Here is a 24,517-nt window from a genome sequence, read left to right on the forward strand (position 1 = left end):
CAAATACTGATTGGACATGGGTTGTGTTTGAAGGAAGATTGAACATTTTCTTTAACATTTTCTAATTAATGCATTTTCTCATATGGTAAACATATAAGAGTGTCTTTGCAAAAATCCCTCAATACTGGGATTTTTGTTATTACTGTGTTTGTGTCAAATTTTTCTTTCTTCTATGCTAGTTGATTTTAAAAAGTGGGATTAGACAGCACTCAAATGTATGTTTTATCTGCACCTCATGAATGCCTTCAGCAGCTTGGCAGATTTAAAGATACTCTATCAAGTTCTCCAGTTGTTCTCCCTACATGTTTAGTTCAAAACATCTGGGACTAAATTGTTTCCTTTCAGCTCATTATGATACCTCAAGCACTTAAACAAATACAGACAATATTATCTCCTCTAATCTTCTATACCAGATTTTTCTGCAGGCTCTTTGCAGCCATCATAGGAGAAACATTTAGTGAATTCCTGCTGAGCAATTAGGAAGAAAGAGAAAAAGTAGAAAATTTGTTACTACATTAAAACACATAGGCAAATAGTTATGAATTGATGCAATAGATGCAAGAAAACAAGGCATGTTTATCAAAAACCTGTTATAACTCCATAAATTCTGTTTTCTTCAACTGGGTAAAAGTATGTGATTTGAAGTTCAGGCTTTCGTCTTTCTTTCTTTCTTTCTTTCTTTTTTTCTTTCTTTCTTTCTTTTTTTTTCTTTCTTTGTTTCACAAAATACCAAAATTTGCATACAGTTTTGTAGACACATGGTGTTTATGAAAATCAATTTTATAAAATCAATCACCTAACTTTATATAGGCTATATTATTGTTGAAAACTTTATTAACATATGTTAGAAAACATTACTGCTGTAAAAACCTAGTTAGTTTGACAGGATCATCTTACTTTTATTCTATACTACTAATTCTTTCTATTATGACCTTATTATACAACATTCTAAAAGGAACCACAAGAGAAAGTGCTTGCTTCAAGATCTTTTATAAGCAACTGTAAGAATGCAGTAACTATAAAAGAATGGTGGTATACATGCAAGTAACTGTAAAGTTTATTTCCATCGTGACTGCTTACTATTTATTTGCAGTCTTTTCATAATAACTGCTATTGAATTGTTATCAACACAGAATTGCAATTTGCCCGTGGGAGTTCCTCTTGTCATTCTTTCCCAAAATATTTCCCTCATTGTCCCTGCTTTTTCTAGTACTTATGATTCTCAGGCATTCTAACCAAACCCTCTCCCACTGAGTTATATAACCAGCCTATGTTTGTTGAAACAGGGTTAAGCTATGTAACTACTACTTATTTGAGTATATAGAAGATTTAACATATATCAGACTAGATTAGATAAAAATAGAATCAAAGAAGGGGCAAATGATCACTGATATAGAAAATAGCTGGGATTGAAACATTATATATATGTATATATAACATATATATAAAAACATAAGAATTTATGAAAATTTTTCATATTTACTTTGTACAACTTTGGAATATAAGAAATGGGAAGACATTGAACCCCTACCGAGTTCTACCCAATGGACAAGACATTCTTCACATTGAAGAGTGGGGTCTGACTTTCACATGAACTCTGGTGCCCCATATTTGACCATGTCCCCTGGATGGAGAGATCTGGTGCCATCAGAGGAAGGATAGCAGGCTACCAAGAAGAGACTTGATATCCTATGAGCATACAAAGGGGGAGGAGGTTCCCCTCAGTCACAGTCATAGGGGAAGGGAGGAAGGGGAAATTGGGGGGGAGGGAGGGAGGAATGGGAGGATACAAGGGATAGGATAACAATTGAGATGTAATATGAATAAATCAATAAAATATATTTTAAAAAAGAAATGGGAAGAAAATAATCGACTAATTCTCTATCTATCTAGAATTTTTATTTTAAAAATGTGATCTCCTTTATTCATAAGAAAGATGACATATAAAGAAAGGCTTTACTGAACATTTGTAAGATTTGTTCTGTAAGCACTTTTGGTTCCAGAATCTCTGAAGAATAAAAGCAACCTTTTACCAGTTAATCTGAGTAGAAGAACATCCATATTACTAAAAACAATATCTAAAGTTAAGCTAAAGGTCTTGAACTAATATTAACTAAACTTTGCTTGATCTGGCAGATTTTCAAAACGAAAATTACCTTTATTTTAAAAATGTCTTTGTTATTGATTATACTTTTCCAGTTCTGTTTGATAGTTACATATTTAACAGTCTTTGTCCACATGGAAGTCATTTCTAGTAAAGAGAAACTTAATATGCATGTTTTATAATGACAAGGAATGAATAGGCCTATAAAGGAAAACGGAAAAGATTATGAATTTATGACCGATATAACTTTTTTGGGACTTAGAAGTTTGTTATAACCCTGAGCCTTAAAATGAGAATTTCTTGGGTTTCTAATATTTAAATGTAAGTGGAATTATTTCATATTATGTCAATATCAAGTGGCCCAATTCTCTCTTGATTATTGGCTCTTCAATTGAAACAAACAAACAAACAAAAAATAAAACAAAAAACTAAGAACAACATAGAGAAATAGCATGTGGCTACTTTGAAAGATGGACAAAACTCATGTAAGGAATTCATGACTTGATGGATAAATTCTCAGTTATGAATTCTAGAACTTATTTACAGCTAGAAATGTATGAAAACAGATTATGGCAGCACCTTCCAACTTAGTACAGTCTTCAGATCAAATAAGGAACATTTTAATAAAAATGTGTTCCTTGCTTTACAGCATGGAACAAATAGTCTTAACAACATAAAATCCTTTCCCTTTTATTTTTCTTTTAAGCAAAATATATACTATTCCATAAAATCACCAAATAATCTGGTACTGCCAACAGTCAAGATTGTTGAGAGTTGAAGCAAGGAGTATTAATGTAAAAAATTATATATCATAGCAAAAAATTTTCCTACAAAGTAAAAATAATTACATGATCAACTTATGACAGGGACATAAAAAACCCTAAATTTATATTTAGGAAGATGGAATCTAAGATTATATCAAACAAAAATAAAACAGAAATAAAATGAATAAATTTGACTATGTAAAAAATGAAAATTCTGTGTCAAAGTATACTTCAATACTATGAAAAGTAAAAATATAGAATGTCAAGAAGTTACACTCAACAACTTAAAAACAGAAAGAAAAGACAAACTACAAAATATGAGCAAGGAAAATATAAAAAGATTGAACAAACATATAATTGTGCTCAAAATCATTAATTATGGAAGTAGAAATGAAGATCAGAATAATAAACCACCATAAGCTCATAAGTGTGCCTATTGTCAGATATTAAAAGATAACTTCTAAGATAGCTTGCCTCTGAAAATGAAGAGTGAGTTTCATCACTGAAACTCACACAAAGATAGATGGAGAGAACTGACTCCAGAAATTGTTTTTTGGCCTCCTTCCACATGCACACTGTGGCATGCATATCACATCCTGTCCTATACACATCTCTTTATGCACGTGCTTACCCTTGCACCCCCACATGATTCTTCTATTTCATTAAATTCTTTTAATGAAAAATAATTTTAAAATAAAATGTGCAGAAGAAAATAGGAGACTAGTTGCTGAAAAGGCAATTTGAGCACCTACATACTTACTCTTAATGGTAATAAAAACTGCTACAGCTACTATAGAAAAGATGACAGCTCCTCAGAAAATTAAAAATACTATATCTCATTTCTATGTCTTATCATACAACTAAGTCCAAAGTACTTCAAAAGCATCAAGTATACCTTAAAATGTACAATACAAAAATTTATTTAAAAAAATAAATAATAGTTAAAATATCAGCTAATTCTGTGCATTCAACTACCATATGAGAGAATATTTCAATTTTTGACAATTTTCTCATATAAATTATGACATTTACCACAATAAAATAATATACACCATGCAGAGTACTTATAGAAGTTCCAATACAGTCTATCTCTAGGGAACAGCCTATTTACTTTCAGTGATTAAATGGCTTAGCAACCTGTTGTGCATTTGTTTTATGGAACACTATTCAACAATGAAAATCAATAAACTATTAATTAATTAAAGAACATCATGGGACAATCTTTGAATGCTTGCAAACAGCCAGGCCAAAAAGGGCCCATACTACCTTGTTCCACCTAGCTATTATCATCTTATTGAGAAAAAAACATAGAAATTAGTCAGTTAGTGTTTTCTAGGAGTTGTTAGGAAAAGGCTATAGATAGAATATGGCAAAAGAAGTAATCCTTAAATTCTCATTTTCATGAAAGTGTTCTGTTTCATGACTGCATCAATGTTAATATTGCGATTACAATATTGTCTTACAGTTTTCCAACATGAAAACTGGAACATGGGAACTAACAAAGGAGTATAGGAGATCTCCTCACTCTTTTAAAATGTTGAGGACCATGTTGGTCCTCCTGCAGTACAAGGAGTGTACATGTTGGTGTTTTTGGCTCATGTTAAAACCAAAGGCCATGCTAATGTCTATAATATGTGCTGCAGTCTGAAGCCATGTTGATGTTCATAGGAGGTGCTGCCACTGGGATCTTAGTTGATATGAGTAGCATGTATTGTCACCTGAGGCCAAGTTTGCGTCTATGGTCCTACTGAAGTCTGAAGCTATGTTGATGTGAGTCGCCTGCACTGCCAACCTTCATCTATGTTGAAGTCCATGGTACATGCTGCCATAGGGGGCCATGTTCAGGATCTGTGGCCCTTTTGAAGCTGCAATCAAGTTGATGTCTTTGGTCACTACTCCCACCAAAGTCCATGCTGAGGTCCATGGCATGTACTGTCACCAGAAACCATGTGGAAGTCCATGATCCATGTTCCCCCTGACTGTAAAAGGCAAGGACACTACTTTTGCAGTAGTGTCCAAAACTGTACTTTCACAGTTAAGGAAGGGAGTCATTGAAGGCTTCTGTAACAATTTCTTCCTCTTCTTCTCTCCCCCACCAACAAAACAATACAAAATAAAACCAAACCAAAACACAACAAAAAAGTCTATATAAAAAGTAATCAAAAAGAACTCTTAAAAATTTTGATGAAGATGCTGATTTGTAGCTATCCACAATTGATGGCTTATGGCAGCATGTGGAGAAGAGCTCAGGTTTCTTTTTATTTTTTTCCTAGTTTTTATATTTTTAATTTATTCACTTTACATCCTGATTGTAGCTCCTTCACTAATCTCCTCTGAGTGCCACCCTCCCTCACACCTACTCCTACCTTTCCTTTGTCTTCAGAAACGGAGAGTCCTCCTTCCCTATCATTTGACCCCAGCATTTCAAGTCTCATCTGGCTTGCCTGCATCCTCTTCCTCTATGACCTGACATCGCTGCCCTGTCATGGGGAAGTGATCAATTAGTTGCCACTGAAATCCATATCAGAGGTCAACCCTACTCCCCATATTATTGGACTTACAAGAAGACTGCTGCTTATCAACTACAACTGAGCAGAAAGTCTAGGTCATCATCATGCATGGTGTCTGCTGGCCCCCACACCTGGCCCAGATTTGTTGCCTCTATTGATCTCCTTGTGGAGCTCCTTCCACCTTCAGGTTCTTCTATCCCTCAAGTCCTCCATAAGACACCCTGCATTCCATCTCAAAATTTGGCTGTGAGTCTCAGCATCTGATTTGATCCCGGTGTTGAGTGGAGTCATTCACAGGACCTCTATGACAGGATATCATCCTGTTCCTTTTCTTCAACAGTTGTGGTGTCTATTCTCTTTATTCTTCTGAATGAGATTAATCATACTCCTTGTCATTTCTCATCTGCATCAAATATATCTGTGTATTATAACATGGTTATCCTGTATTATGTGGCTAATATCTGCATTTAAGTAAGTATATATCATGTCTGTCATACTGGATCTTGGTTACCTCATTTGAGATGATCATTTCTAGTCCCACCCATTTGCCTGTAAATGTCATGAGTTCCTTGTTTTTTAATAGATGTGTAATATTCCATTGTGTAAATGTACCACAGTTTCTTTATTCATTATTTGGTTGAGGGCTACATATGTTGTTTCCAGATGCTTGCTTGTACAAGTAAAGCTCATATGACAATAGTTGAGCAAATGTCCTTGTTTTATGGTGGAACATCTATCAGATATATGCCCAAGAATGGTATTGCTAGGTCATGAGGTAACACTATTCCCAATTTTCTGAGAAAGCCAAGGTTAATTTCCAAAGTGGTTGTACAAGTTTATACTCTGAACAACAATGGAGTAGTGTTCCCCTTTTTCCACATCTTCATCAGCTGTCACTTGAGTTTTGATCTTAACCATTCTGACAAGTGTAAGATGGAATATATTATTTGTTTTTACTTGTATTTCCTTAATGACTAAGGACCTTGAGCATCTCTTTAAGCGTTTCTCAGCCATTCAAATTCTCTGTTTAGTTCTGTACCCCATTTTTTGACTGGAGTATTTGGTTTGTTGGTGTTTTTTATTGAGTTTTTTATTTAATTTGGATATTAGCCCTCTTTCAGATGTAAGGTTAATGAGGAACTTTTCCCAGTCTATAGGTTGTCAATTTATTTTATTGACAGTGTCCTTTGCCTTACAGAAGCTTTTCAATTTCATGAAGTCCCATTTATTAATGGCTGATCTTATGAAAATGTTTCCTAGGCCAATGAGTTCAAGCCCTTCCCCCACTTTTTCTTCCAATAGATTTAGTGTGTCTGGTTTTACTTTGACATCTTTAAGACACTTGAAATTTAGTTTTATACATGGTGATTAATATTGGTCTTTTTTCATTTTTCTACACATAGACATCCAATTAGACCTGTACCATTTATTGAAAATGCTATCATTTTTTCATTGTATGGCTTTGGCTTCTTTGTCAAAAAGTAAAAAGCTCATATTTGTGTGGGTTTATTTCTGGGTCTTCAATTTGATTCCATTGATCTGCCTGTGTATACCAATGCCAAAACCTTACAGGTTTTATTACTGTTGCTCTATAGTACAACATGAGATAAGGGATGGAGATTCCTCCAGAAGACCTTTTATTATACAGAATTTTCTTAGCCTTTCATAATTTTCGTTTGTTTGTTTTTCCATATGAAGTTGAGAATTATTCTTTCAATGTCTGTAAAGACTTGTGTTGGCATTTTGGTGTGAATTGCATTGAATCTGTGCACTGCTTTTGGTAAGATGGCCATTTTTACTGTTAATCTTACCTACCCGTGAGCATGGGAGATCTTTCCATCTTATGAAAGCTTCCATTACTTTCTTCAGGGAATTGACTTTTTTTCATACAAATCTTTCCTTTGTTTGGTTAGAGTAATACCAAGCCACTTTATGGGGTTTCATTATTTGTTGTTGTTGTTGTTTTGGGGCTTTTGTGAAGGACATTTCCTTAATTAATTTCTCAACCTGCTTGTCTTTTGAATACAAGAGGGATACTGATATTTTTACTTGATTTGTATACAGCTACTTCACTGAAGGTGTTTATTAGCTGTAGGAGTTCCTTGGTGGGATTTTTGGGGTAACTTATGTATACTATCATGTCATCCATGAATTGTGATTGTTTGACTTCTTCCTTTCCTACTGTATCCCCTTGATCTCCTTTAGTTGTCTTATTGCCCTAGGTTGGAAGTACAAGTATTATATTGAAAAGATAAGGAGAAAATGCACAATCTAGTCTTAATTCTGATATCAGTGGAATTGATTTAATTTTTTTCCATTTAGTTTGATGTTGGCGATATGCTTGCTGTATATTGCCTTTACTATGTTTTAGTATGGGCCTCATATCCTGAATCTCTCCAAGACATTTAACATGAATGGGTGTTAAATTTTCTCAAATGATTTTTCAGCATCTAAGGAGATAAGCATGTGTTTTTCTTTCAGTTTTTTTTTTTTTATGTTTTTTTTTTTTTTTTTTCTCAAAACCAAAGTCAGGTCTTAAATTTATTACATTCTTTAAAAGTTAGCATGTGAAATAAGGGTTTTACATTGGCTTCCTTATACATATGTGTATGGAGGATTACCTTGAGTGCATTTCTGAATATTGAAATACCTCTACATGTCTTGAATGAACTCTACTTGGTCATGGTGAATGATATTTTTGATGTGTTTTGGGGTTTGGTTTCAAGTATTTTATTGAGTATTTTTTCATCAATGTTCATAAGGAAAATTGGTCTGAGATTCTTTTTCTTTGTTTAATCTTTTTGCAGCTTAGGTATCAAGGAGACTGGTCTTATAGAATAAGGTTGGTAACGGTCCTTTTGTTTCTATTGTGTGGAATAGTTTGGAGAGGATTGACATTAACTGTTCTTTTAAGATCTGGTAGAATTCTGCATTGTATCCATTTGGGCCTGCGCTTTTATGTTTGTGAGACTTTTGAACTGCTTCTATTTTCTTAAGAAACAAAGGACTATTTAATTTGTTTATCTGATCTTGATTCAATTTTGGTAAGTGGCATCTATCAGGAAAATTGTCCATTTCATAAATATTTTCAAATTTTGTGGCATAAAGGCTTTTGAAATAAGACCTAATGATTCTTTGGATTTACTCAGTGTCTATCATTATGTCTCCTTTTTCATTTCTTATTTTGTTAATTTGAATGCTGTCCCTCTGTCTTTTGGTTAGTTTGACTAAGGGTTTGTCTATATTACTGATATTCTCAAAGAAGCAGATTTTGGTTTTATTGATTCTTTGAATTCTTTTATTTGTTTCTAATGCATTGATTTTAGCCCTGAGTTTGATGATTTCCTGTCATCTACTCCTCTTTGGTGTGTTTGCTTCTTCTTATTCCACATATTTCAAGTGTGCTGTTAAGTTGGTAGTGTAGAATCTCTCCAATTTCTTTATGAAGGCACTTAGTGCTGTGAAATTTCTTCTTAGCACTCCTTTCATTGTGTCTCATAAGTTTGGGGATGTTGCACCTTCATTTTCATTGAATTATAGAAAGTCTTTATTTCTCTGTTTATTTTGTCCCTTACACAGAAGTCATTGAGTTGTTCGATTTCCATGAGTTTGTAGGGTTTCTGTTGTTTCTGCTATTGTTGACTTCTAGCTATAATCCATGGTGGCCTGATAAGATGCAAGGGCTTATTTCAATTTTGTTATATCGGCTGAGGTTTGTGTTGTGGCCGAGTATATGATCAATTTTGGAGAAAGTTTTAGAAGGTGCCTAGAAGAAGGTAGATTCTTTTGTATTTGTGTGAATTATTATGTAGATATATGTTAGGTCCATTTGATTCATGATAACTATGAGTTTCATTATTTCTCCATTTAGGTTCTCTGTCAATGATCTGTCTATTGGTGAGAGTGGGTTTAATGCATAAGATTCAATGTGTGATTTAAGCCTTAGTAATGCTTCTTTTATGAATGTGGCTGTCCTTGAGTTTGAGGTACCAATGCTCAGGATTAAAATGTCATCTTAGTGTATCTATTCTTCATCATCATAAGAGACTTATGAAAGAAATATTATTTAACGTGTAGTAAGGGCAGGCAAACAGCTTTCAAAAGTAAAGACATGACAGAGAGAGTTTACTGTCTGGACAGTCACCAAAGGTTTTCCTATATCCTTGGGGCATCCAGTCTTCAGCCTACTGGCCCAGAATATCTGAATGACATTTCTGTAAAGCAGGAATTTTGAAGGGCTTGCCCACCTACTCTCTGTAAAGTTAGACAATCAATTTCACAGTATCATGCTTATTGACAATTTGCACAGTCAGTCTGCTATCAACAGTAGAGATAAAAAAGTTTTTTTGTTCAGTGACTATTTTGCCACATTTGTTTCTTTGATGGCCATCATCTTCATTGAAGTAGATTGGAGGTGCTGCCAGGAGCAGATATGGCTCTCTGTGAGAAAAGACCTTTACTATTAAATGCCATATTCTTTAGATCACTGAACTATTTGAAGACCATCTATCTATTTACTATAGTCCATAATCATATCTTACCTATGTATTTATTTATCTTTTATTGACCAATCAACTTATTATCTATCTATCTATCTATCTATCTATCTATCTATCTATCATCTATCATCTATCTGTCTCAGTATATCTAAATAGACAAACACTGTTTGTTTCTAGCTATGTGCTTTCTGATTAACCTTGAAAACATATGTGAGAGATTAAACAAATCTTATTTCTGGTATTAACTAAACTAGTATCTAACAAGACTACAAATAAGATTTATAGGTGACTAACTACTAACTTGCATCTCCAAACATCCAGAATAGTTTGCAATGATTAGTTGTCATAAGACTAGAATGTTACATCTCATTTTAAATGAGTTGCATATGTACAATACATTAAGCAAAAGTTCAACAAAATAATCTTAAATTTCTATCAATATACAGTTCCAATGTAAAATATTTGAGGCTAGTATATTAACTAATATATCTTTATCCTATAAATCTATAGCCTTCCTCCTCCCCCTTTTGTCATTCTCTTTTTCCCTCCATCCCCTAACACTAGGTAGGATAAAAAGATAAGAGAGAAAGAAGTATAGAGGGGAGAGAGAAAGAAATCCCTAAATGTAACCTTTACTAACTTATAACCAAACCCCGTATATATTACCAATACCAATAACAAACATTGGTAATCCACTGAAAACACCCATCCCACCTACTGGGAATGGGGATGTCATGTTATTAAAATTATTTTTTCCTGTTTGTGGGTAAAAATGTCTTTTGGGTACCCTTAGAAAATTAGGATATTTGCCAAGTGCTGGAAAAAAGGCAAAGCTGAGTTTTTTCTGTCCAGTCTGTTTGGGATTGATCCTTTGGGCTCACGTTTTTGAAGTTGATCTGGATGTAAATTCTTGAGGAAACAGTAGCTGAGGGAGTCTGCGAGCCTGAATCACCTGGGCTGCTTGCTTTGTCTTTTTCATTATCTGGTCATTTCTTCTGAAAATAAACTTTAAAAAGTATTAGATTATGTATATATATACATATGTGTGTGTGTGTGTGTGTGTGTGTGTGTGTGTGTGTGTGTGTGTGTGTAATGTGCAAGGTACACAAATCATCTAAAGATAAATTTCTGCCCGATTTTTGAGCAGGCGTAAGGTACCCACTGTATAAGTCTGTTAGAGATACCCTATGAAAAAATGACATGTCATGAAGTCCAGATAACCCATAAGATTCCCTTTCTATATGAAGGCGTTCATGTTTCAGATAGTAAGAGGTCTTCCCTGGTCAGAACAAATACTTAAAAGTTTTGTTGGCAACCATGTTTTTCAATTCCCTGTAGATGCATAAGCATAATCACATCCCTATCTCAAAATTATTTCTGGTTTCTATTCCATCGTCAACAGATTGTTATAGTATATTAGTTGTCTTAGTTTCTCAGTTGTTTTCTATAACCCATTGTCTCTCAGGTACTGTTGCTCCTTTTTTCACCAACATTAAGAAAATTTAGAGTCAACAAAGCATTATTTAATCTGCTCCTGTGGGTTTTTACCCTTCCTTTTTGTTTAATAAGCATCTCTTTTAAGGTACGATTAGCTCTTTTTATAATCGCTTGCCCTGTAGGATTGTGTAGTATACCAGTATCAGTGCTTTGTATTAGAAAATGCAAAAAAAAAGAAAAAAATTCTTCATCTTATTGGATACATATGCAGGAGTACTCTCAGTCTTAACTTGTGCAGGTATCCACATAATTGCCTTTATTTACAATAAATGTGTAATTACACATTCAGAACTTAAAACAGTTGCCCATTGAAACACTGAGTATGTATCAATGGTTTAATGTATGAACCTTTATTTTCCAAATTCTACCAAATAAAACACATCCATGTACCTATGAATTATTTCTAAAGGTTGCTGCACAAAGTATTGACACAAAGTTGGACTACTCATCATTGCCTGTGGAAGAACTTTCCAATAGTATCTCTTTATTGGACCACTATTGTCCAGAGAACGTACTGAGAAAGCAAACCTGTCACTATTTTGCTCATGCAAGGGTACTATGAAAAAACAATCCTTTAAGTAACTTACTGTTATAGGCCTACGTAACAAAGAAGGTAAAGGAATTCCAGGCTATAAAGTACCAATTGGTTGAACCATTCTGTTCACTGCTCTTATATCCATTACCATCCTCCATTTTCCTGATTTCTTTTTTTTACAACAAACACAGGGGAATTCCATGGGCTGGTAGACTCTTCTATAGGGAGAGTACAAGTGATCTTGTATCAGTTGTTCAATACCTGCAATTTTTGTTATGGGCCACTCCTCTTACCACACATCTGTTTGACTGCCATTTTAGGGGCAAGGCTGTTGGTATGTCATCAGTGGTCCTTTTTAAAAAATTAGAAACTAAATACCTGTGATGTTCTGTGTTTGGACAATGTGCACAGCTTGTGATTATTTTTAATTACAAATATCAATAACTTCCCTAGGAGTATCTACCATTTAACCCCTAATTTCATGCTTGTCTATCTCTGTAATTGCAGGAATATTAATTTGAGTGCTCCATTACTGTAAAAAATCACTTCCCCATATATTTTTGCCATGTCAGACAAATAGGATCTCAACTTCCCTGTTTACCATTCTGGTCCCACACATTAAAGCCATTGTACACTTATCTTATTTTGTAGATTGAACTTCAGTTCAGCATGATTCAATTTGATATTATCTGATCCTTTCTGTTAATCAGAGCAAACATGTTGGAAATGGATTACATGGAATTTTCTGAGTTGGCAGTCTCACTACTTGCCTTACAGCAAGTATAGAAGTACTGTGATAGTGACTCAAACTGTAATACTAAAACCTATTAGTTGAATAAGTTGTGTGATATTATTATCTACAAATATCTTGACATGAAGACATTGTAACCATTTTATCTTTACCCTAATGCTGGCCCATGAAACAATGAACAATGATAACCCTGATACCATTAACCAACCAATAGTATTCCAACATCACTATGAGGAATAATTTTCATTTCTTATCTCATTTTCACAAATTTATTTCATAGAAAAGGACATTAAATTTAGAGTAAATTACTTTCCTGGGTCATATAGCTATTAATGTTTATTTGCTGATCATAAAGCTATTATCCAGTTAGTGCTATTAATAGCTACAGTTTATAGGCAACTGTTATAAAATGTCAGGTGGCATAATTAAGGGTGATATCCAATAAGGTAAATGATAAAATCCATATTCAAATTTTTCAAGGCATTGAAGAACAATATATCATACAAATCAACATGGGAAAAATATTCAAGTGATATTAATCAAGAATAGATAGATAGAAAGTTAAAGAAATATTATATTGCTATTAACATGAAGATTTGTACCTTATTTGCTGAGTTAGATTTTTTATTGTTATAACAAAACACCATGACCAAAAAAAACAAGTTGGGGAGGAAAAGGTTTATCTGGCTTACAAATTCATATCATTGTTCATCATTGAAAAAGACAAGACAGGAACTCAAGCAGAGCAGGAACCTGGCATCAAGAGCTGATACAGAGTCTGTAAAGGAATGTTACTTACAGCCCTACTGCTTGTGGATTTCTTAGCCTTTTTTCTCAGGAAATCCACCATTTCATGCTTTAATATCACCCACAATTGGCTAGGTCCTCCTCCATCAATTACCAGTTAAGAAAATGCCTTGCAACCTTGTCTTATGGAGGTATTTTCTCAATGGAAATACCCTAGTTTCAGATAACTCTAGATTGTGTATCAGACAAGCCAGCATACCTATGAATAGTAGCTATGACACTGGTCAGTAAACAACAGACATAGACTTTTTTGCTACAACGTATAAATACAGTGGGTAGATGTAATAGGTGTACCTATAGGCTAAAGCAAGCACGCAAACAAGCAACAAAAACTGTTCCTAAAATAAATAAATTCTCTGGGAGAAAAATCATTTTATAGATCTTAAAGCCTGAAAAAAGTTAACATTGATCTACACATAGACATTATCTTCAACAATAAACTTAAAAGTACAATAAGCAAATAAAATGAAAAACAACAGCAATTATGCCCAGATGAAATATTACAGGCATTCTGCCCAAGGGTAAGTTATTCTTATTTTGAGAATAATGCAATTTCCCTTCTGCTTTCCTGTTCTCACTTCAGATACCCAGTTTAATACTATGACCATCAAATATAAGCCACTGACAAAAGCCTGTTGAAGAAAAAAGCTTCACATAACCCCGAGTCACACTGTATTTGTAAGAGTTATCCTTTTGCTGATACTAAAACTCTAAAATGAGAAAGATTTGGCTTAGGCTTATAGTTTTAGAAGATTCAGTCTATGGTCACTTGGCTTTAAGTGTTTGGGCATAACATCATAGTGGAATGAACATGTAGTGCAAAAGGCTTTTCATCTTACCTCATGAAAAGTATGATGCAGAAAAGAGAAAGGAGTACAGACTGAAGACCCTTAATCATCTAGTTCTTTCATCTAGGCCACAGCTTCTTTCACAGCACCTGTCAAAAGAGCAGCAATGTCTGGGGTCCTAGGCTTTAACACATGAAAGGAAATTTGCTATTCGAAATACACTATACAAAATCATGTGAGATAGCAATGGCTACATAGTAAAATCCTGTCTTAAAACAATAAATACATTCATATTTACCGATTTTTTAAAAAATTACCTCTGTTCATGACAATCTAAAAATATTGTTGGAATTGTACATTTTTTCTATTTTGTGAATACTACGTATTTCCAAATGTCCATTATAGATCCATATGTATAATAGTAAGAAGAATAATGAATATTTGAATGAAAATAATATTTTTTTATTTTTTATTAAATATTTTTTTATTTTTTACATATACATTTATGTTATTAGAAATATATACAATAGATTACTTACAGCAGGAAGAACCATGACACAATCAGGAATTATACAAATGTTACATTCTTAGTAGTTTAGGCTGTTTGTATTTGACAGCCTTTACAAAAACATCTTTTCTATCTTGGTGCATCTAAAATTCTGAATGGAAATCAGTCTCCATCACATCTTCTCATTATCGACTTAAAACATCTATCTAGACATAAAAACATCTTAATCACTAAACAACTAAGCTTATTGTAAAACTAAGCTACCTGGTCTTCAACATGATCACAGACTTGAAAAGGAAGAAACTCAATTACCTGGGTGTGCTGGGAGTGCACGTTAGTAGCTTTCGAAATGAGAAGATGACAGAGACAATTTGCTACCTGAATAGTCACCCAAAACTCTCTACAATGTTTGAACATCTTCTTCAGCCTTCTGGCCCATATATCTGACAGACATATTTGTGAGGCAGGAGCTATTGAGGACTTACTTACCCTGTCAGGCAGAGTTTGGCCATCAACTCTGCCTGCATCCAAGCTTGCCCTTTTTTTAAGCAGAATTCTCTGTGGTAAAAAGATAAGGACCGGGATCCAAGATGGCGGCGAGCAGTATGGACCGTGTTTGAAAGCTCCAGCGAACAATTCAGGGAATTGCACAGATTTCTGAGCCAGGAACACCAAGGTCCCCACACCACGGCAGCAGAAGTGCTCCACGGTTCGGAGGGACCAGGGTGCGGAGGACCTGCCTGCCCCTGCACACGGGAGGAACGAGGACTTTCTCGGATCAGAGCGGCAGCGGCTTTTGGGACAGCAGTGCTACCAGCGGCTCCGGCAGCCCCAGCAGCGGCTCCAGCGGCAACAGAGGCGGTGGCTGAGGTTTGCAGCTCAGAGCCTTCCAGTGGAGGCGATTAGTGCGGTGGACAGGCGAGGGGACTCTGGACAGGATTTGGGTCGCGTGGCCTTGAGACCCAGGCTGGACTCAGTGGACGGTTCGGCCCCGGAGTCCTGGGTTTGCTCAGTGAGCTGTGCTGTGGAGAGGCGGGCTCGGCTCGGCGGGCAATTCTGCCCGAGGCGCAGCTCCTCTGCTGTAACGCAGGCTGGGTGGGGTGCCCGCTTCTACCCTGGGCTCTGGCTCAGTGCAGACACAGTTTTCCTGCTGTGACACGAGCTGGGCGGAGTTCTCAGTTATACTCTGGGTGCTTGCTCAGGGCTGTGGCAGTTTTCCTGCTGTGACACAGGCTGGGCGGAGTTCTCAGTTATATTCTGGGTGCTTGCTCAGCGCTGCGGCAGTTTTCCTGCTGTGACGTGGGCTGGGCGGAGCTCTCAGTTATACTCTGGGTGCTTGCTCAGGGCTGCGGCAGTTTTCCTGCTGTGACACGGACTGGGCGGAGTGCTCAGATATACCCTGGGTGCGTGCTCAGCGCAGACTTGGTTTTCCTGCTTTGATGCAAACTGGGTGGGGTGCTCACTTCCACCCTGGGTGCTTGCTAAGTACAGTCGCAGTTCTCCTGCTGTGGCAGACAGTTCAGGCCCTGAGAAACTAGCTGAGCTCCACGCGTGGTTCGGGCCCAGTATCTCTGGCTGGACTTGGCAGGGAACCCAAAAGGTTGTGGATACCTTGGCCTGACCCAACGATCATTCAGAAACCCAGAACGATTGCAGGACACACAGCAAAGGGGAGCTGAGGATCACTGGCGGTGAGAGCCCAAAACGACAGGGCTAACCTCCCGCCATTCACACAAGTGAAGTATCAGGGCTTCCAGCCTACGGAAATCGTGAGAAAACAAGTGAATCTATCACCAGACTCCCTCCACTCAACTCTGGAAGTTACCCAACAAAAACAGAGACTGCAAAATGTCTACGGGACAGCGTAAAAGCATACACAAAAAACCCCAAAACAATATGGCGTCTCCAGTTCCCAGCTATCCCAAAGAAAACAACCCAGAGAACTCACATACAATGGAAACACAAGAAAATGACCTCAAATCCTTGGTAATGAGGATGGTAATGGAGGAAACAATTAAAATTAGAAATCAGATGCAGGAAGAAGCAACGAAGCAGGTGCAAGACATAAAAGAAACACATAGAGTGGAACTGGAAATTTTTCAGGAAAATATAAACAACCAAATGAAAGAAATAAAAAAATCTGTTCAAGATATGAAGATGAAAATGGATTCAATGATAAACACACAGACAGAAGAAAAACGAGAACGTGAGACCTCAGAGAAGAAGGCGAATGACACAGTGCTGAGCTTTTCTAACAGAATCCAAGAGATGGAAGAACGAATCTCAAGTCTAGAAGATACAATCACAGATCTTGAAGCAACCATTAAAGAAAATGCCAAATCTGGAAAACTCCTGACACAAAACATCCAAGAAATTAAGGACACCATGAAAAGAAGAAATCTGAGGATAATAGGCATTGAAGAAAGAGAAGATATCAGACTCCAAGGCCCAGAAACTATTCTCAACAAAATCATAGAAGAGAATTTCCCCAATCTAAAGAAAGAGATGCCTATAAATATACAAGAGGCATACAGAACACCAAATAGAATTGACCAGAAAAGAAAAACTGCCCGTCACATAATAATCAAAACACAAAACATACAGAACAAAGAAAAAATATTAAAAGCTGCAAGGGAAAAGGGCCAAATAACATTTAATGGCAAACCTATCAGAATTACACCCGACTTCTCAGCAGAGACCATCAAAGCCAGAAGGACCTGGACAGAGATCCTGCAAACCCTAAGAGACCACAGATGCCAGGCCAGACTACTGTACCCAGCAAATCTATCAATAAACATTGATAAAGAAAACAAAATATTTCATGACAAAACCAAATTCAAACAGTACCTATCCACAAATCCAGCTTTACAGAAGATACTAGAAGGAAAACTCCATCCCAGAGGGGCAAGCTACAACCAAAACTACTCAGGAAATAGATAACTATACCATGGCAAAAACACAACTACACAAACGCTCAACTGGAACCAACATCAAAATTAAGACTCTTAATAGTAACTGGTCGTTAATATCTCTCAACATCAATGGTCTCAATTCTCCAATAAAAAGACACAGACTAACTGAATGGGTGCATAAACAGGATCCAACATTCTTCGGCATTCAAGAAACACATCTCACCCATAATGATAGGCATTACCTCAAGATAAAAGGTTGGAAAAAAATATTTCAAGCAAATGGTCACAAGAAGCAAGCAGGCGTATCCATTTTAATATCAAACAAAATAGACTTTCAACCAAGATTAATCAAAAGGGATGAGGATGGACACTTCATACTCATCAAAGGTAAAGTCAACCAAGATGACATCACAATTCTGAACATCTATGCTCCCAATACAAGGGCACCCACATTTGTAAAAGATCTGCTAAAAAGGCTTAAACCACACATCGATCCCCACACAATAATAGTGGGAGACTTCAACACCCCACTCTCACTGAAGGACAAGTCATCGAAACAGAAACTAAGCCGAGAAATAACATCATTAACCAATGCCATGGGTCAAATGGATCTAACAGATATCTATAGAACCTTTCACCCAAACAAGAAAGAATATACCTTCTTCTCTGCACCCCATGGAACCTTCTCCAAAATTGATCACATCGTAGTTCACAAAGAAAGCCTCAACAGATACAAGAGGATTGAAATAATACCTTGTGTCCTATCAGATCATCATGGGCTTAGGCTGCAATTCAACAACAACAGAAATAACAAAAAGCCCACACGTATGTGGAAATTGAACAACCCTCTGCTAAATGACACCTGGGTCAGGGAAGAAATAAAGAAAGAAATCAAGGAGTTTCTGAAATTCAATGAAAATGAAGGAACAACATACCCAAATTTGTGGGATACATTGAAAGCAGTGCTAAGAGGAAAATTCATAGCACTAAGTGCCTTTAAAAAGAAATTGGAAGCATCGAATATAAACATCTTAACGACACAACTGGAAGCCCTAGAAAAAAAAAAAAAAGAAACAGAAACACCCAAAAGGAGTAGACGTCTGGAAATAATCAAACTCAGGGGTGAAATTAACAAATTAGAAACTAAAAAAACAGTCCAAATAATCAACAAAACCAAGAGCTGGTTCTTTGAGAAAGTCAACAAGATAGACAGACCATTAGCCAAACTAACTAAAAGGCAGAGAGACAGTATTAATCAACAAAATCAGGAATGAAAAGGGAGACATAACAACAGACACTGAAGAAATACAAAGAATCATAAGATCCTACTTTGAAGGCATATATGCCACAAAATTTGAAAATCTAAGGGAAATGGACGATTTTCTTGATCAATTTCACTTGCCAAAGTTGAGTGAAGAACAGATAAACAAGCGAAATGGCCCTATTTCCCCTACAGAAAATGAAGTAATCATTGATAGTCTCCCAACCAAAAAAAGCCCAGGGCCAGATGGCTTCAGTGCAGAATTCTACTAGACCTTCAAGGGCGAGCTAATACCGATACTCTTCAAGCTACTCCAAAAGATAGAAAGGGATGGAACATTACCAAACTCATTCTATGAGGCCATAGTCTCATTGACACCTAAACCTCACAAAGACTCAACAAAGAAAGAGAATTTCAGACCAATTTCTCTGATGAACATCGATGCAAAAATACTAAATAAAATAATTGCGAAACGAATACAAGAGAACATCAAAGATATCATTCATCATGACCAAGTAGGCTTCATGCCAGGCATGCAGGGATGGTTTAATATACGGAAATCCATCAATGTAATCCACCATATAAACAAACTGAAAATAAAAAAATCACATGATCATCTCTTTAGACGCAGAGAAAGCATTTGATAAAATCTAACACCCATTCATGTTTAAAGTTTTAGAGAGATCAGGAAAACAAGACACTTTCCTCGACATAATAAAGGCTATATATAGGAAGCCAATAGCCAAAATCAAAGTAAATGGTGAGATACTCAAGGAAATTCCTCTAAAATCAGGAACAAGGCAAGGCTGCCCACTCTCTCCAAATCTTTTCAATATAGTACTCGAAGTTCTAGCCTGAGCAATAAGACAACATAAGTAGATCAAGGGTATTCAAATGGGAAAGGAAGAAGTCAAATTATCCCTATTTGCAGATGATATGATAGTCTACATAAGTGACCCTCAAAATTTCACCAGAGAACTCCTACAGCTGATAAACACCTTCAGCAAATTGGCTGGATACAAAATTAACTCAAAAAAGTCTGTAGCCTTCCTATACACAAATGACAAGCTTGCAGAGGAAGAAATTAGGAAAACTACACCCTTCACATTAGCCACAAGCAATATAAAGTACTTAGGAGTTACTCTAACTAAGCAAGTGAAGGACTTGTTTGAAAAAAATTTCAAAACCCTAAAGAAAGAGATTGAAGATGACATGAGAAGATGGAAGGATCTACCTTGCTCATGGATAGGGAGAATTAACATAATAAAAATGGCCATCCTACCAAAAGCAATCTACAGATTCAATGCAATCCCTATCAAAATACCTACACAATTTTTTAAAGACATTGAAAGTTCAATTCTGAACTTCATATGGAAAAACAAAAAACCCAGAATAGCTAAAACAATCTTGTACAATAAAAGGTGCTCTGGAGGAGTCTCCATACCTGATCTCAAACTGTACTATAAAGCAATAGTAATTAAAACAGCATGGTACTGGCACAGCAACAGGCTGGTTGATCAGTGGAATCGAATCGAAGACCCAGATATGAATCCACACACATATGGTCATTTGATTTTTGACAAAGAAGCTAAATCCATTCGATGGAAAAGGGATAGCATCTTCAACAAATGGTGCTGATCTAACTGGATGTCTATGTGTAAAAAAATGCAACTGGACCCATATTTGTCACCTTGTACAAAACTCAAATCCAAGTGGATTAAAGATTTCAACGTAAAACCAGAGACACTAAGTCACTTAGAAGAAAAAGTGGGAAAGAGCTTGGAACATATTGGCACAGGAGACAACTTCCTGAACAGAACACCAACAGCCCAGGCATTAATGTCAACAATTAATAAATGGGACCTCATGAGGCTGAGAAGCTTCTGTAAGGCAGGAGACACTGTCAAGAGAACAAAGCGACAGTCTACAGACTGGGAAAAGATCTTCACCAATCCTACGTCTGACAAAGGTCTAATATCCAAAATATATAAAGAACTCAAGAAATTAAATACCACCAAACCAAATAACCCAATCGAGAAATGGGGCATGGAACTAAACAGAGAAGTCTCAACAGAGGAATATCAAATGGCTGAGAAACACTTAAAGAAATGCTCAACCTCCTTAATCATCAGGGAAATGCAAATCAAAACAACTCTGAGATTCCATCTTACACCCATCAGAATGGCTAAGATCAAAAATTCAAGAGACACCACATGCTGGCGAGGATGTGGGGAGAGAGGAACACTCCTTCATTCCTGTTGGGAATGCAAACTAGTACAGCCACTTTGGAAATCTATCTGGTGCTTTCTCAGAAAAATGGGAATAGGGCTTCCTCAAGACCCAGCTATTCCACTCCTTGGAATATATCCAGAAGATGCTCCAGCACACAACAAGAAAATTTGCTAAACCATGTTCATAGCAGCCTTATTCATAATAGCCAGAACATGGAAACAGCCGAAGTGTCCCTCAATAGAAGAATGGATAAAGAAACTGTGGTACATATACACTATGGAATACTATTCAGCTATTAAAAACAAGGACTTCCTGAAATTTGTGGATAAATGGATTGAGCTAGAAATGATCATAATGAGTGAGTTAACCCAGAAGCAGAAAGACTCAAATTGTATATATTCACTTATATCTGCATATTAGCCCAAGGGGCATGTCCCACGAAAGCCTTCACTTACCAGGAAACTGAGACAGAGGAGAGGACATTCTAGTGGGATTCTAGATGAGAGAATCATGGGAGAAAGGCAAAGTAGAAGGACCCAGAGGGTCCTAGAAGCCTACAAGTAGAACATTATGATAGGCAGATTTGGGCACAGGGGTCCCGCTCAAACTAAGGCACCAGCCAAGGACAATACAGGCGGTAAACCTTAAACCCCTACCCATATCTAGCCAATGGATGGAACACTCTCCGCAGTAGAGTGGAGAGTGGGATATTACTTTCTCACATACTCTGGTGCCTCACCTTTGACCATGTCCCCTGGAGGGCGAGACCTGGTGGCACTCAGAGGAAGGACAGCAGGTTACCAAGAGGAGACTTGATACCCTATGCACATATAGAGGGGGAGGTAATCCCCCTCAGGAACAGTCATAGGGGAGGGGAGTAAGGGGAAAATGGGAGGGAGGGAAGAATGGGAGGATACAAGGGAGGGGATAACCATTGAGATGTAACAAGAATAAATTAATAATAAAAAAATAAAAAAGTAAAATAAAAAGATAAGGACCTTTTGCCCAGTGTCTAGTTTGCCATATTTGAAGCCATCTCTATAAGGAGGTTCATTGGTGCTCATCATCTTCTTTGAGATAGGCTGAGTGTTGCCAGGAATTAACCTATCTCATTTTCAGTGAATCTTTAAAATAATAAAAACATTTTAAATGCTATATTTTGTGCATCTCTCAGGTTTTTGAAGACTTTATCTAACTATCCTACCTTATCTTTATATAGAGTCAATTCTATCTGCTGTAACTAAACTGTATATTCTTGTGATAAAAGCAGACTATTAGTTGACATGATCATGATTTGATCAACTAACAACTTGTATAACTTATTTATTCTAAACAGCCTGCAATAGCACTTTCAAAGTACTGGAAGTAAACCTTATATTATAATTGAGTTATATATATATATTTCCTGATTGTTTTGTGGTTCTTCTTGCTGTAGGTAGTTTGTTGTATATATGTATAATAATATAAATGTATATATAAAATATTTATTAAAAATTGAAATTGTAAAAAATAATAATTGAGTTTTATAGTTGCAATACTTTTATAGATGAATAAGTAAAAATGAGAATATTTTAATGTGTCCTAATGAACTATTATTTAGTCCTATGTAATTACTAAATATAAAGTAAGGGATTTATATAAAAGTAATGTTTCAGAATATAGAGGAACAATGTTGAAATTGAACTGGGCTTTTCCGTATTACTTAATATTTCAGAGTATGGTATGTGGCAGCTCAGAAAGAAGAGTAGCAGTGGTCTTTCTCAGATTTGGACCTTGCATATTACAGTACCTGCAGGGAATCATGTGGTTGGCCTGGTATAGCTGCATGGGTTTCTGAGGTTTGATTCCACAGCTACTGGAGCAATGGGTGCCTTCCAGTTTCTTAGAAGCTGAGGTACTACATCATTCATTGAGACATTCAGGGTACTTCTGATTATTTGTGCTCCTCAGAAGTGAGAAAAGTATGTAGAAGTTCGGCAGGAAAATTAGTCTTAGACATTAATCTTGCATACCTTCTCTAGCTTGAAACTGCCATTATATCATAACAAGTGCCACTGTATTCTGTTTTGTTAACTGTATAAAATAATTGGAATGAATTCATCTCAGCTTTATTTGCTGAAAATCCTGTGAATGAGCCTTGTTTTAATTCCCACAGACAGTATCAGGTGACCCTTATTCTGTAAGTACACATTGGTAATTACAATTAATAACTTGCCAGAGAAGAGGTAGTAACTCATGAAATAGTGGCATAAGTGTTGTAAGGTCTGAGGTCCACTCTGTAAGATGAGGTTCATGATCAGTACTGTGGAACTGGCCAAATGCCCATTACTGGTGAGGTCATAGGTACTATGCATGAATCAATTATTTTGTTTTGCTAAATGGGCATGCTGTCAAACCATCTCTTAAATGTTTATGTTTAACCTGTAGATAAGCTCTTCTCCCAGTCTTAATGAAAGGAGTGTTTCTTTTTAGTAAATGGGGGTTAATATAAGAGATTGATGCCTGGTCAAGGTGCCAAAAACAAGCAGCTCTTGATTGAGTTATATGAGAAGAGGGAACGACAATTGAGAAATTGTTCCATATTATTAGACTGCAGCCAAATTGTGGTACATTTTATTAGCCAATAATTGATGTCAGAGTGTCCAGCCTGTTGTGGCTGGTACAATTTTTTGGGTAGGTAATCCTGGAATGTATAAATATGCAGGTAGAGAAAGTTATAAAGAGGAGGCCCATGAGAATCATTTGTCTGTGCCTTTGCTTCAGTTCCTGTCTCCAGGTTCCTACCTTTAGATCCTTCCCTGCCCTTCCTAAATTATGGAGTATGACCTGAGATTTATAAGAAGAAACAAACTTCTTCCTCTCTAAGCTGCTTTTTGATAAAATGTTTTGTTACAGCAATAGAAACCCTGACTAAGGCATCAGTCAAGGACTGCTTGTAGAGAGGAAAAGTCACTGTCTTCAGTGAGGTAGCCATTGCTGAATTTTCAGGGGTTAGTAGATAGCTTCATATCCATCCCTACATGGGTGGTCATGGTTCAACCCTGTGAGTTACAAAGCAAAAACAAAAATGAAATAAAAGACATGAAAGTGGGATGGGAACTTGAAGAGAAAGAAAGGTTCGAGGATGAGGTTCAGCATGAATGTATCCAGAATACATCGTATACACATATGAAATTGTCAAAAAATTAATGAACAAATAAGTAAAAATAAAAATAAATTAATTAAATAACTAAATAAAATAAAATAACATGATAACTAAGCTCATTATAACATCTGAAACTTGAAAAATTACTGACAGTGAGTTGTCTCTACAGAGAATAATTTTAGGTGAGGTAATGCTGAAATGTTT

This window comes from Acomys minous, assembly GCF_964271855.1.
Source record: "Acomys minous genome assembly, chromosome: 7".
Taxonomy (NCBI): Eukaryota; Metazoa; Chordata; class Mammalia; order Rodentia; family Muridae; genus Acomys; species Acomys minous.